Source organism: Scyliorhinus torazame, chromosome 1 (assembly GCF_047496885.1).
Source record: "Scyliorhinus torazame isolate Kashiwa2021f chromosome 1, sScyTor2.1, whole genome shotgun sequence".
In the NCBI taxonomy this organism is placed as follows: domain Eukaryota; kingdom Metazoa; phylum Chordata; class Chondrichthyes; order Carcharhiniformes; family Scyliorhinidae; genus Scyliorhinus; species Scyliorhinus torazame.
This window is the reverse complement of record NC_092707.1, coordinates 397446668-397458525: the sequence shown is the minus strand read 5'-3', so window position 1 is coordinate 397458525 and position 11858 is coordinate 397446668.

Here is an 11858-nt window from a genome sequence, read left to right as displayed (position 1 = left end):
TATTGACACTCCCGGAGAACCACTGTAAATATCTGCACTCACTGGGACCCACTGTAAATAATGACATTCCCAGAGAGCCACTTAAATTTGACACTCCTTAAGCACCACTGTAAAAACTGACACTCCCAGAGATCCATTCTAAAATTGATCTTCCGGGAACCCACTGTAAATATTGACACTCCCAGGGACCCACTGTAAATATTGACACTCCCAGAGAAGCACTGTAAATACTGACACTCACTGGGACCCACTGTAAACTGTCATGTGAGAGTACCTTTAAGAAATGGGTGTTTAAGAAATGTACCTTTAAGAAATGGGTGTTTATCATTGATGTCAGAGTGTGGGTGGAGCTGGGCTGTCTGTCAGCTTTTTACTTTTGTTTTAGGCTGTTTGCTGCAGGGTGTGTTTTAGTTTTGTTTTCAGTGTTGGAGCTGAAGCCAGACAAAGCAGGTGTACTGCTGTTCTCTCTGCCATGAAAATACTATCTCTTGATCATTTGGTGAATTCAGAATTATAAATGTTTTCAGCAGTGAATGTAAACCTGATGTGCTTCTGTTAAAAGGTGTTTCTTTTGTTTTCTGGATGTTGTTTGGGAAGTTAATAAGGATTAATTAGTGTTGTATTCTTTGTGTCTTGTATTTAAATTAATGGTTGCTAAGATGGTCACTGTTTTAAAAAAGTTAACTTGAGTTTAAAAATTCAATTCCTGATGTAGTGAGAACTCATGTGGAAGAGCAGAGGGTTAAAACTGTGAGGTTAGCAGCAGAAATAGCAGATGATTATGAATTAGTTCATAAATCAAAGATTGGTTTCCGACATCAGTTTCAGCCTGTGAGGGATAGAAACTGGGGACCTGAGAAATACTCGAGTGATAAAGGTAAAGGTGATCTGATTGGAGATAGTAAGGAGAGTATACCTCAGATTAAAAAAGAAATCCAGGAGGGTGGAAGAGACATGAAAAGTTTCAAATGTTTTCACTGTAATAAACTCGGCCATGTAAAGTCACAGTGTTGGTGGTTGAAGAAAAGCACTGGGAAGGCTGATGTGGTAAAACAGGATAAGACAGTGGGGTTTGTTAAAGTGAGGAGTTATGTAGTTTGGGGAGAATGTTGCCAGAAAAGGTGATAATATGTGGAATTCAGGGTGAGAGGAGTAGTGTTCCATTATTAGAACATAGAACATACAGTGCAGAAGGAGGCCATTCAGCCCATCGAGTCTGCACCGACCCACTTAAGCCCTCACTTCCACCCTATCCCTGTAACCCAATAACCCCTCCTAACTTTTTTTGGTCACTAAGGGCAATTTATCATGGCCAATCCACCTAACCTGCACGTCTTTGGACTGTGGGAGGAAACTGGAGCACCCGGAGGAAACCCACGCAGACAGGGGGAGAACGTGCAGACTCCGCACAGTCAGTGACCCAGCGGGGAATCGAACCTGGGACCCTGGCGCTGTGAAGCCACAGTGCTATCCACTTGTGCTACCACGCTGCCCAAGGTATAAGGTATATAAGGTAAGGTTGGAAAGTCCAGTGAAGCGTGGTGAAGTGGTAGTAGGAGTAATAGAGAAACTATCTTGTCCAGGAATACAGTTTATCTTGGGTAATGATATAGCTGGATCGCAGGTGGGAGCGATGACTACTGTGGTTGATAAGCCAGTGGAAAATCAGACAACTGAAGTGTTGAAGGACGAATATCCTGGGGGTTTTCCTGATTGTGTAGTAACAAGGTCACAAAGTCACATGTTAAGACAAGAGGAGAAATCAGAGAGTGAAGATGAAGTTGAAGTTCAAATATCAGGAACAATTTTTGATCAGATGGTTGAAAAGGAACAAGAACAGGTGGAGGATGAGGTGCATATTTTTAGTTCAGGAAAATTGGCGGAGTTACAACAGAAAGATGTAGAAATAAAACGGATGTATCAGAAAGCATACACGGAAGAGGAATCTGAGTGGAGTGTTATTACCATAAAAGTGATGTCTTTATGAGAAAATAAAGACCTTTACATATGCAGGCAGATGAAAAGTGGGCAGATATTCACCAAGTAGTATTGCCGGTAGGGTATAGAAAGGAGGTGTTGCGATTTGCACATGACGTACCAGTGGGAGATCATTTGGGAGTAAGGAAAACTCAAGCTAAAACACAAAAACATTTTTATTGGCTTGGACTATATAAAGGTGTAGTTAAATTTTGTCAGTCATGTCACACATGTCAAGTGATAGGGAAACCTCAAGCAGTGATAAAACCAGCGCCCTTAATACCCTTCCCAGCACTTGAGGAACCTTCTACAAGGATCCTAATCGATTGTGTAGGACTGCTTCCTAAAACAAAAAGTGGGAATCAATATCTTTTGACTATAATGGATGTGTCTACTAGGTTTCCAGAGGCCATTCCAGTACGTAATATTACAGCTAAAAAGATTGTGGAGGAGTTACTTAAATTCTTTACTAGATATGGACTACCCACAGAAATACAATCGGATCAAGGATCGAATTTTACCTCAAGGTTATTCAAAGAAGTTATGGATAGTTTCGGAATAAAACAATTTAAATCAACTGCGTACCATCCAGAATCGCAGGGAGCGTTAGAAAGGTGGCATCAGACATTAAAGGCAATGTTGAGGGCTTATTGTCACGATTATCCAGAGGATTGGGATAAAGGAATTCCATTCGTACTGTTTGCAATTAGGGATGCACCTAATGAGTCAACCAAATTTAGTCCTTTTGAACTAATTTTTGGCCATGAAGTAAGAGGACCACTTAAATTGATTAAGGAAAAATTGGTGAGTGAGAAATCGGAAATTACATTCTTGGATTATGTGTCAAATTTTAGAGATCGATTAAATAGAGCAGGGGAATTGGCTAGACAACATTTAAAAGTTGCACAAAATGTGATGAAACAGGTAGCCGACAAGAAATCCATAGTTCGTAGTTTTGCCAGTGGAGATAAAGTTTTAGTTTTGTTACCAGTGGTAGGTGAACCTTTAAAAGCTAGGTTTTGTGGACCTTATCAGATTGAAAGGAAATTAAGTGAGGTGAATTATATGGTCAGAACACCAGACAGAAGGAGTGTACAAAATTGCCCTTAGTGGTGGGCAGGATTATGGGGATAGGGTGGAGGTGTTGACCTTGGGTAGGGTGCTCTTTCCAAGAGCCGGTGCAGGCTCGATGGGCCGAATGGCCTCCTTCTGCACTGTAAATTCAATGAATTCAATGAATGTGAATATGCTTAAAAGGTACTTTGAAAGGAAAGGAGAGAAAAAGGAGGAGGTTTTAATTATTCTAACTCAAAGTGATGAACCAAATCCAGATCACTGTGAAGTTGACATCCCTCAAATTAAAGTGGAAAACGAGGATGTTCTTAAAAATTGGGATAAATTGTTGAGTTACCTTCCAGAGAAAAACGGACTGACCTGAAAGAGTTATTGATATCACATGGGCAAGTTTGTAGAGATAAATTGGGAAGTACTAAAATGGCTATACATGATGTAGATGTGGGAAATGCTGTTCCAATCAAACAACACCCATATAGACTTAACCCTTTAAAATTGGCACAGGTTAACAAAGTGATTGAGGGTATGCTTAAAAATGGCATAATTGAAATGGGTTGCAGCTCACCCATGGTGATGGTACCAAAACCAGATGGTACCCAACGGTTGTGTGTGGACTAGAAAGGTTAATGCAGTTACAAGAACAGACTCTTATCCTATCCCACGTTTGGAGGATTGCATTGAGAAAGTGGGACAGTCAGCTTTTATTTCCAAACTGGATTTACTTAAAGGTTACTGGCAGGTACCTTTATCCGAAAGGGCGAAGGAGATTTCAGCTTTTGTGACTCCAGATGGTATATACCAATTCAAAGTTATGCCATTTGGCATGAAAAACACACCAGCCACATTTCAACGGTTAACTAACAACGTCGTTTCAGGATTACCCAATTGTGCGGTATACATCGACGATCAGAACATTTGAAACATCTGATGGAGTTATTCGATCGACTTCAGGAGGCGGGTTTGGTGATATATCTAGCCAAAAGTGAATTTGGAAAAGCCCAAGTCACTTTCCTTGGCCATACAATCGGACAGGGTCGAATGGTCCCACGGGATGTGAAGACAACAGTTATTGAGGAGTTTCTGATACCCTCGAGACAACGGGAAATAATGCGATTTCTTGACATGAGTGGATTTGATTGGACATTTGTGAAATGTTTTTGTAGCATGGTTGCTCCACTGATGGACTTGCTGAAGAAACGTCAAAAATTTCAGTGGACAGCGGACTTTCAACAGGCCTGAAAGCTGTAATAACCAATGCTCATGTGTTGGAGAATTACAAGGGACTCTGTGATCAGATTTAACAAAAGTATCTGACTTTAAAGAGAAATGCCGAGGCATAGAGAAATGGATGGATTGTGCAGAGACCTTCTTGTTCAAAGAGACTGTCAATTGAGAAGGATTTCAGTTGGAGGAACGGGAAAAAAATGGACTATATTATTATACCTGTTTGCGTGTGTTGTTTTTTGAAACTAAAAAGTATATTTACTGTGTGCATTTCTTAAAGGATAGTGAAATGGTGAAAAATGAAACCATCTTGAAGTTGATGATTTATTTTTTTTAATCTTGAGGGGAGATGTCATGTGAGATGGGTGTTTAAGAAATGTACCTTTAAGAAATGGGTGTTTATCATTGATGTCAGAGTGTGGGTGGAGCTGGGCTGTCTGTCAGCTTTTTACTTTTATTTTAGGCTGTTTGCTGCAGGGTGTGTTTTAGTTTCGTTTTCAGTGTTGGAGCTGAAGCCAGACAAAGCAGGTGTACTGCTGTTCTCTCTGCCGTGAAAAGACTATCTCTTGATCATTTGGTGAATTCAGAATTATAAATGTTTTCAGTAGTGAATGTAAACCTGATGTGCTTCTGTTAAAAGGTGTTTCTTTTGTCTTCTGAATGTGGTTTGGGAAGTAATTAAGGATTACTTAGTGTTGTATTCTTTGGGGGTTGTATTTGAATTAATGGTTGCTAAGATGGTCACTGTATGTTTCAAAAAAGCTAACTTGAGTTCATAGAATAAACATTGCTTTGCTTTAAAATATACTTTCCCATTTCTGCTGTACCACACCTGTAGAGTGGGCCGTGTGCTCCCCATACCACAATCTATTAAAAGTTGTGGGTCAGGTGAACTCCATGATACACTTTTGGGTTCTCTAAACCCTGGCCCATAACAAAATACTGACACTCCCAGAGACCCACTGTAAATAATGACACTCCGAGAGACCCATTGTAAACATTGATCTCCCAGGGACCCACAGCAAATATTGACACTCCCCGGGACCTATTACAAATATTGACACTCCCTGGTGCCCACTGTAAATATTGACACTCCCAGTGACGCACTGTAAATATTGACACTTCCTGGTGCCCACTGTAAATATTGACACTCCCAGTGACCCACTGTAAATATTGACACTCCCAGAGACCCACTATAAATATTGACACTCCCGGGGACCCATTGTAAACATTGATATTCCAGGGACCCTCTGTAAATATTGACACTCCCAGGGACCCAATGTAAATACTGGGTTTCCTGCTTGTGCTCTGGTTTCCTCCCACAGTCCAAAGACGTGCAGGTTAGGTTGATTGGCCATGCTAAATTGCCCTTAGTGTCCAAAAAGGTTAGATGGAATGGGATAGGTATATACCGCAAGGCAAGAGTTATATCTGGGGGAAAGGCAATTATGATGTGATGAGGCATGACTTAGGATGCATCGGATGGAGAGGAAAACTGCAGGGGATGGGCATAATGGAAATGGGGAGCTTGTTCAAGGAACAGCTACTGCGTGTCCTTGATAAGTATGTACCTGTCAGGCAGGGAGGAAATGGTCGAGCAAGGGAACCGTGGTTCCCTTGAAGCAGTCGAAACACTTGTCAAGAGGAAGAAGGAGGCTTATGTAAAGATGAGACATGAAGGTTCAGTTAGGGCGCTCGAGAGTTACAAGTTAGCTAGGAAGGACCTAAAGAGAGAACTAAGAAAAGCCAGGAGGGGACATGAGAAGTTTTTGGCAGGTAGGATCAAGGATAACCCTAAAGCTTTCCATAGATATGTCAGGAATAAATGAATGACTAGGGTAAGAGTAGGGCTAGTCAAGGACAGTAGTGGGAAGTTGTGCTTGGAGTCCGAGGAGATAGGAGAGGTGCTAAATGAATATTTTTCATCAGTATTCACACAGGAAAAAGACAATGTTGTCGAGGAGAATACTGAGATTCAGGCTACTAGACTAGAAGGGCTTGAGGTTCATAGGGAGGAGGTGTTAGCAATTCTGGAAAGTGTGGAAATAGATAAGTCCCCTGGGCTGGATGGGATTTATCCTAGGATTCTCTGGGAAGCTAGGGAGGAGATTGCTGAGCCTTTGGCTTTGATCTTTAAATCATCTTTGTCTACAGGAATAGTGCCAGAAGACTGGAGGATAGCAAATGTTGTCCCCTTGTTCAAGAAGGGGAGTAGAGACAACCCCGGTAATTATAGACCAGTGAGCCATACTTCTGTTGTGGGCAAAATCTTGGAAAGGTTTATAAGAGATAGGATGTATAATCATCTGGAAAGGAATAATTTGATTAGAGATAGTCAACACGGTTTTGTGAAGGGTAGGTTGTGCCTCACAAACCTTATTGAGTTCTTTGAGAAGGTGACCAAACAGGTGGATGAGGGTAAAGCAGTTGATGTGGTGTATATGGATTTCAGTAAAGCGTTTGATAAGGGTCCCCATGGTAGGCTACTGCAGAAAATACAGAGGCATGGGATTCAGGGTGATTTAGCAGTTTGGATCAGAAATTTGCTAGCTGGAAGAAGACAAAGGGTGGTGGTTGATGGGAAATGTTCAGACTGGAGTCCAGTTACTAGTGGTGTACCACAAGGATCTGTTTTGGCCCCCACTGCTGTTTGTCATTTTTACAAATGACCTGGAGGAGGGCGTAGAAGGATGGGTGAGTAAATTTGCAGATGACACTAAAGTCGGTGGAGTTGTTGACAGTGCGGGAGGATGTTACAAGTTACAGAGGGACATAGATAAGCTGCAGCGCTGGGCTTAGAGGTGGCAAATGGAGTTAAAGTGTGAGGTGATTCATTTTGGAAGGAATAACAGGAAGACAGAGTACTGGGCTCATGGTAAGATTCTTGGCAGTGTGGATGAGCAGAGAGATCTCGTTGTCCATGTACATAGATCCCTGAAAGTTGCCACTCAGGTTGAGAGGGTTGTTAAGAAGGCGTACGGTGTGTTAGCTTTTATTGGTGGAGGGATTGAGTTTCGGAGCCATGAGGTAATGTTGCAGCTGTACAAAACTCTGGTGCGGCCGCATTTGGAGTATTGCATGCACTTCTGGTCACCGCATTATAGGAAGGATGTGGAAGCATTGGAAAAGGTGCAGAGGAGATTTACCAGAACGTTGCCTGGTATGGAGGGAAGATCTTATGAGGAAAGGCTGAGGGACTTGAGGCTGTTTTCGTTAGAGAGAAGAAGGTTAAGAGGTGACTTAATTGAGGCATACAAGATGATCAGAGGATTGGATAGGGTGGACAGTGAGAGTCTTTTTCCTCGGATGGTGATGTCTAGCACGAGGGGACATAGCTTTAAATTGAGGGGAGATAGATATAGGACAGATGTCAGAGGTAGGTTCTTTACTCAGAGAGTAGTAAGGGCGTGGAATGCCCTGCCTGCAACAGTAGTGGACTCGCCAACACTAAGGGCATTCAAATGGTCATTGGATAGACATATGGATGATAAGGGAATAGTGTAGATGGGCTTTAGAGTGGTTTCACAGGTTGGCGCAACATCGAGGGCCGAAGGGCCTGTACTGCGCTGTAATGTTCAATGTTCTATGGAGTTACTGGGTTACAACGATGGGGTAGAGATGTGGGGTGTTCTTTCCAAGGGTTGGTCGAGACTCGATGGGCCGAATGACCACCTTCTGCACTGTAAGTTCTATGTCTATGTCTATTGCCACTGAAAACCACTGGGACGTACTGTAAATACCAACGCTCCCTGAGTCCGACAATGCAAGTATTGACTCATCTGAGGTCACCCTACAATTATTGACACTCTCAAGGGCACACTGTAAATATTGACATATGCAGGATCCCCTGTAAATAATGCCACATTCACTGGTTCCCTGTAAACATTGACACCTCCGAGGACCCACTGTAAGTATTGGCCTGATTCACCCAAGAAAACAATAGTATCATTATGGGCGAGTCGGGCAGGGTTCACACTGCTGCCTCAAGGCACCAGGGATCCGGGTTCACTTCTGCCTCACAGCTCGAGGGACCCGGGTTCACTGCTGCCTCAAGGCACCAGGGATTCGGGTTCACTGCTGCCTCACAGCTCCAGGGACTCGGGTTCACTGCTGCCTCACAGCTCCAGGGACTCGGGTTCACTGCTGTCTCACAGCTCCAGGGACCCGGGTTCACTGCTGCCTCACAGCTCCAGGGACCCGGGTTCACTGCTGTCTCACAGCTCCAGGGACTCGGGTTCACTGCTGCCTCACAATTCCAGGGACTCGGGTTCACTGCTGCCTCACAGCTCCAGGGACTCGGGTTCACTGCTGTCTCACAGCTCCAGGGACCCGGGTTCACTGCTACCTCACAGCTCCAGGGACCCGGGTTCACTGCTGCCTCACAGCTCCAGGTACTCGGGTTCACTGCTGTCTCACAGCTCCAGGGACCCGGGTTCACTGGTGCCTCACAGCTCCAGGGACCCGGGTTCACTGCTGCCTCAAAGCTCCAGGGACCCGGGTTCACTGCTGTCTCACAGCTCCAGGGATCCGGGTTCACTGCTGCCTCACAGCACCAGGGATCCGGGTTCACTGCTGTCTCTCAGCTCCAGGGATCCGGGTTCACTGCTGTCTCACAGCTCCAGGTACCCGGGTTCACTGCTGTCTCACAGCTCCAGGGATCCGGGTTCACTGCTGTCTCACAGCTCCAGGGATCCGGGTTCACTGCTGCCTCACAGCTCCAGGGATCCGGGTTCACTGCTGTCTCTTAGCTCCAGGGATCCGGGTTCACTGCTGTCTCACAGCTCCAGGGACCCGGGTTCACTGCTGTCTCACAGCTCCAGGGATCCGGGTTCACTGCTGTCTCACAGCTCCAGGGACCCGGGTTCACTGCTGTCTCACAGCTCCAGGGATCCGGGTTCACTGCTGCCTCACAGCTCCAGGGACCCGGGTTCACTGCTGCCTCACAGCTCCAGGGACTCGGGTTCACTGCTGTCTCACAGCTCCAGGGACCCGGCTTCACTGCTGTCTCACTGCTCCAGGGATCTGGGTTCACTGCTGTCTCACAGCTCCAGGGATCCGGGTTCACTGCTGCCTCACAGCTCCAGGGATCTGGGTTCACTGCTGTCTCACAGCTCCAGGGATCCGGGTTCACTGCTGTCTCACAGCTCCAGGGATCCGGGTTCACTGCTGCCTCGCAGCTCCAGGGACCCGGGTTCACTGCTGTCTCACAGCTCCAGGGACTCGGGTTCACTGCTGCCCCGCAGCTCCAGGCACCCGGGTTCACTGCTGTCTCACAGCTCCAGGGATCCGGGTTCACTGCTGTCTCACACCTCCAGAGACCCGGGGTCACTGCTGCCTCACAGCTCCAGGGACCCGAGTTCACTGCTGTCTCACAGCTCCAGGGATCCGGGTTCACTGCTGTCTCACTGCTCCAGGGATCCGGGTTCACTGCTGTCTCACAGCTCCAGGGATCCGGGTTCACTGCTGCCCCAGAGCTCCAGGGACCCGGGTTCACTGCTGTCTCACAGCTCCAGGGATCCGGGTTCACTGCTGCCCCACAGCTCCAGGGACCCGGGTTCACTGCTGTCTCACAGCTCCAGGGATCCGGGTTCACTGCTGCCTCACAGCTCCAGGGACCCGGGTTCACTGCTGTCTCACAGCTCCAGGGATCCGGGTTCACTGCTGTCTCACAGCTCCAGGGATCTGGGTTCACTGCTGTCTCACAGCTCCAGGGACCCGGGTTCACTGCTGCCTCACTGCTCCAGGGATCCGGGTTCACTGCTGCCTCACAGCTCCAGAGATCCGGGTTCACTGCTGCCTCACTGCTCCAGGGATCCGAGTTCACTGCTGTCTCACAGCTCCAGGGACCCAGGTTCACTGCTCCCTCACAGCTCCAGGGACGCGGGTTCACTGCTGCCTCACAGCTGCAGGGATCCGGGTTCACTGCTGTCTCACAGCTCCAGGGACGCGGGTTCACTGCTGCCTCACAACTGCAGGGATCCGGGTTCACTGCTGTCTCACAGCTCCAGGGACGCGGGTTCACTGCTGTCTCACAGCTCCAGGGATCCGGGTTCACTGCTGTCTCACAGCTCCAGGGACACGGGTTCACTGCTGTCTCACAGCTCCAGGGACCCGGGTTCACTGCTGTCTCACAGCTCCAGGAACTCGGGTTCACTGCTGTCTCACAGCTCCAGGGACGCGGGTTCACTGCTGTCTCACAGCTCCAGGGATCCGGGTTCACTGCTGCCTCACAGCACCAGGGATCCAGGTTCACTGCTGTCTCACGGCTCCAGGGACGCGGGTTCACTGCTGTCTCACAGCTCCAGGGATCCGGGTTCACTGCTGTCTCACAGCACCAGGGATCCGGGTTCACTGCAGTCTCACAGCTCCAGGGACTCGGGTTCACTGCTGTCTCACAGCTCCAGGGATCCGGGTTCACTGCTGTCTCACAGCTCCAGGGACCCAGGTTCACTGCTGTCTCACAGCTCCAGGGATCCGGGTTCACTGCTGCCTCACAGCTCCAGGGACCCGGGTTCACTGCTGTCTCACAGCTCCAGGGATCCGGGTTCACTGCTGTCTCTCAGCTCCAGGGATCTGGGTTCACTGCAGCCTCACAGCTCCAGGGATCCGGGTTCACTGCTGCCTCACAGCTCCAGGGATCCGGGTTCACTGCTCTCTCACAGCTCCAGGGACCCGGGTTCACTGCTGCCTCACAGCTCCAGGGACGCGGGTTCACTGCTGCCTCACAGCTCCAGGGATCCGGGTTCACTGATGTCTCACAGCTCCAGGGATCCGGGTTCTCTGCTGCCTCACAGCTCCAGGGATCAGGGTTCACTGCTGTCTCGCAGCTCCAGGGATCCGGATTCACTGCGGCCTCGCAGCTCCAGGGACCCGGGTTCACTGCTGTCTCACAGCTCCAGGGACCCGGGTTCACTGCTGCCTCACAGCTCCAGGGATCCGGGTTCACTGCTGCCTCACAGCTCCAGGGATCCGAGTTCACTGCTGCCTCACAGCTCCAGGGATCCGGGTTCACTGCTGCCTCACAGCTCCAGGGATCCGGGTTCACTGCTGCCTCACAGCTCCAGGGATCCGGGTGCACTGCTGCCTCACAGCTCCAGGGATCCGGGTGCACTGCTGCCTCACAGCTCCAGGGATCCGGGTTCACTGCTGCCTCACAGCTCCAGGGACCCGGGCTCACTGCTGTCTCACATGTCCAGGGATCCGGGTTCACTGCTGCCTCACAGCTCCAGGGATCCGGGTTCACTGCTGTCTCACAGCTCCAGGGATCCGGGTTCACTGCTGTCTCACAGCTCCAGGGACCCGGGTTCACTGCTGTCTCACAGCTCCAGGGATCCGGGTGCACTGCTGCCTCACAGCTCCAGGGACCCGGGTTCACTGCTGCCTCACAGCTCCAGGGATCCGGGTTCACTGCTGTCTCACAGCACCAGGGATCCGGGTTCACTGCTGCCTCACAGCTCCAGGGATCCGGGTTCACTGCTGCCTCACAGCTCCAGGGACCCGGGTTCACTGCTGCCTCACAGCTCCAGGGATCCGGGTTCACTGCTGTCTCACAGCACCAGGGACCCGGGTTCACTGCTGCCTCA